Consider the following 4,312-nt stretch of genomic DNA (forward strand, 5'->3'; position numbering starts at 1 on the left):
ATAGAATCAGAAACATACAGCTCTGTGTATTTTTAACACAAATTCATGAATAGTTTTTACCGTTTTTATTTTTCCCTCAAAATGGTAGTAATAAAGCCTCTTTGTATTTCACTTTTCTTGCTCAATACAACCTGATGGAAATCCCTCTTATTGACTGGTTTAGCTTTAATTATTTTTAATGCCTTCATATACTCTTGAGCATATTGTAATTAGTTCAAACATTCCAGGATTAATGGGTATTTACTTGGTTTCTTGCTATGGATCGGCATGAACAAATCTGATACAATCAACTGGATTCATGTATTATACATACACGTTCCTATCAGCTTGTATTTCATCCAAATATGTTAGAGGATTCCAGCATGGAGCAATTATGCTGGAATAATTGAATAATTCCTGTATGAGTGGAATTGTTCCTAAGGGATAGAACCCTAATAGTGGAATTACAGGGTTGGAAGGAATCTGTGCAGTTAATTTCAACAAAGTTGCCAGGACTGCATTTGAGTAAATAAGCAATCTGAATGCAAACAAAGATTGTTGTGTAGCTGATTCATCAGGTTGAAGCAAGTGCTAATGACAAAGATTTTTTGCTTGGCCAAACTTTAGTCAGGTTTCTGAACCTCCTCCCAGGCTCATCTGTGCATTTTCTTATAAAATCTAGCTTTAGCAAAGAGCCTTGGTAAGTCAGTTTAGCAAGAACCCCCCCCCCCCCCCGCCCCCGACCTTCTGGCCTGTGATTATCTTCGATATCTAATCAGGTTCCTCATCTTCCACTATCCCCCTGGCAATGTCTGATCACCGCGTCCTGTCTTTAGCCAGAATCCCCCCCCACACCCTGTCCCTGGAGTTTCTTCTTAGTAATTTTTCATCCGCTGACCCCCACACTTCTCCGTGGCTATAAATTCCCCCTTGCTCCTGCTGTATTCGGAATTGAGCCCAGTCATTTTCCCCCATCTGTACCTGTCACGATGGTGCTGGATAAAGTCTTCCTTATCATGCATTAACAAGCAGCATTGAATAATTTTTCTTTCACACTAATAAGACTCAACCACATTGAGTAGTGTCGTCTCAGTGTGGACTCCGGAGGGTGGCTCCCTGGGGCCATGATCACAGTGCCCTGCTTCTCATGGTGTCACCTGGGGCAAGTTGAACATACTTACTCTCCTTCTTTCTACCCTAGTTTGCTCATCTGTAAAACGAGGATAATACAAGTATCATCTCGCCGGCTTGCTGCAAGGGTCACATGTGTGTACATGCAAAGTGCTTAGAAGAGCACCTGGCACCACAAAAGTGTCTATAAGTATTTCACAACCATAGTCATCATCATTATCATCATTTTGTGCCCAAATCTCAGGCTTCTTTTTTCTGATTTATTTCCATTCCATGTAAAAAGATAACGTTCATCTCAAATCTGAGTTTGTTTTTAGCACTTTCCATATTCCCATCAATATTGTCCCAGACACTGTGATTTCCTGCCATATACCAAGCAGACTTCCCACAAATTTTGCCCACAGCGACGGTGAACTCACAAGCTCCCCCCTAAGTCACCCGCATCTTTCTGTTCTTTGGTTCCAGGAGAGCTGTGTCAGCTCAAGCTCTGGGAGTTCCAGACTGCAAGGGATTTGCCGTCCCCTCAGGAGCAACCTTAACTAGCGAGACAAAAACAGATCCGCTTCGGATTCTCTGGCCCTGGAAGGAAAAACTCTGAATTTTCTACGTGGTTCATCAGAAAGATTCCCAGGATGGCTTTCAACTTGCCCTCAGAGTAACTGTCTCATTGACACAGCCTCAGTGGTTCCTCAGACCCCGGCCCACCCTCTTCCCACGTTCTGTCCTCCCACACCTGTGCTTTCTGGGATCACCCCCCGCCTCCGAGTAAACAGCCTGTCCACAGTCTTTGATTCAGGTCCACTTCTGGATTGCCTGAGGTAAGAAAAACCTCAAAGCTAGGAAAAATTGTGTGGAGATAAACTTTTTATTTTTTGTCGAAAAGTATGTTCTGGATTATATCACTTTTTCCTGTGTGTTCCTTTGTTCTTCTGATTTTACGTGTGTGTGTTTATGTATCTGTATGTGTATATGTATATATGTGTGCACATATGTGTGTAGACATGAGTATAGTATACATACGTATTTGTGTGTATATCAATCTGTTCAATATTTTTGCTCTGTGCTTTAAATAACATTTGCATCTAATCTACCAAGCAGCCACTACAGGAGAAAACAGTGACCATACTTGAATTCATCAACCAAATTATTTAGTTGAAAAGTATTTCTTTTTTACTCTCTAGAAATTATTTTTGTGGGTATATGGCTCCATTTAAAGTTCTTGAGGTGTTCTTATTATTTTTCTCAAGTTGCATACTTCTTCTGACAGCTTTAATTTGCTATCTACGGTTTCCTTGTGTTCTGCACTCTGGCTGTCTCAGAGAATCTGTGTTTCTCTGTGGATCCACTGAAGCTGAAGAGAACCCTCAGTGGCAATGGTTCCTCAGTGGCAGGATCCATATGAGATTTGGGGTAAGGCCTATGACTAAGGGTTATCAACTCCCTTTCCTATTTCTGAAACACCTCCCTGTTCTCAGGCTCTTTGTATTTTCTCAGGCTCAGCTCCCTCAGTGTCTGGGGGACCAAAAAGATCAGACACACACACAATAGATTGACTTTGAACTGCCCCTTTTGCAGGCACAGATCTCTGTGAATCAAACTTTCCCCAAGATCTACAACTTTGTATTCCCTTCCCATTATCTCCCAGCCCAAGTCTCCAGATACCACATGTCCTGCAGAGGGACAAACAAAAAAACAACACCAGCTTTTTCCCAGTAATGCATACAAAGCTCAAAGCTTCACTTACATCCAGCAACCCCTAAGCCTTGGCCAGGGTTTAGCCCAGAAGACTCGAGAGATTGAAGTTGAGAATGAAAGGGAGGAAAGTCTCAGGCAGGTCAGCATAGACCCATAATGCCCTTCTTGAGCACCCTGGGCTTTTGTTCCATTGTTATTACTTTTGGGGGGCTGTATTATCACCAAGTAAACTTTCCACAAGGGTGACATAACATAGTTGTTAAGGATTCAGCCTCTCGACTGGAATTACATGGATTTGAGTCACAGTTTATCTACTTACCATCTGTGTGATCTACACATCATAATTTAAACTCCGTGTGTCTGTTTCTTCTTCTTCTTTAAAATGTGGATAGTGGTATTTACTACTCAAAATCTCCCAGAAAAGACCATAGAGTAAAAATCACACCTCTTTACCAGATTCTAAACAGTTTAAGAATAAATCACAACTATGTATGTCAAAGCATCATACATTTACTGAAGGTAAATTGAAGTGTGTATCTTGGTACAAGATAGATGTTAACTAAACCTCAGAATTGTATATAGTTACTATTCATTTACCAGCAAAAGAAAATATGTTCTCACTGTGGGCAGCTGATGCTCAAAAGATAAAAAAAGGCAGAGCTGCACGTTGCACATCTAGTTATTCTTCCCAAATTTACCAATTGACAGTGGAGAGAAGAGTATGTGCAGAATCTCTAAGCTGTTCAGTGAAAATCTCTCTTCATGACAAGAGAAAGCAGGAAAAGTTGTGTCCCCTGTTACACTGAGGTTCACAACTATCGGAGACAGTTTTTATTCTGAAAATTCTTTATGCCTAGTCCTTACTCATGTTGTAAAAAAGGATGTGGCTCTCCCAGATGTTGAAGGTGAGCCCCGGCTTCTACCTTCATGATGCAGGTGTTTTGGGTACCTTCCTGGGACCCCTGCTGGTCGGGTTAGATTTGGCCCCTGTCAGGTCTTTAACATGGATCAGAAAAATACATTTCTTAAATCAACTCCTTGTTCATCCCATTTCCATTCTATTCCTTTTAGTATTTAAAATCATGTCCAGCCACAAAGTACTGAGAGCTTAGAAGTCAACAGTAAGACAAAATGCATAAACACGATGCATAGACTCCAACTAAAAATTTCAACTGAGATATTTCCCCAGTTTTAATCCTATGCAATTATAAATTCCTGAGTAAATCAAAGTTCAAACATTTAAGCCTTTTCCATGTTAAGATCCAAAGATAAAATATCCAAAACCATTAAAATCAATTATCTTGTTCTTAGAAGTTAAAAATCTAAAATCCAAAATTCTTATGTTAAATTTAAGTCAAAAAAATTGGTCTCCTAAATTTGTTACTCGACTTTATCTCACTAAGAGGCATTCTTGATGACTGCCTGGAGGTATGTTCCTTTCAGCAGCCAGTGACAGATTTAGTATCTCTCCTTCTAATGGGCATTATTCCTTCAGGGCCTGAGAGAT

The sequence above is a fragment of the Lemur catta genome, chromosome 16, assembly GCF_020740605.2.
Source record: "Lemur catta isolate mLemCat1 chromosome 16, mLemCat1.pri, whole genome shotgun sequence".
In the NCBI taxonomy this organism is placed as follows: domain Eukaryota; kingdom Metazoa; phylum Chordata; class Mammalia; order Primates; family Lemuridae; genus Lemur; species Lemur catta.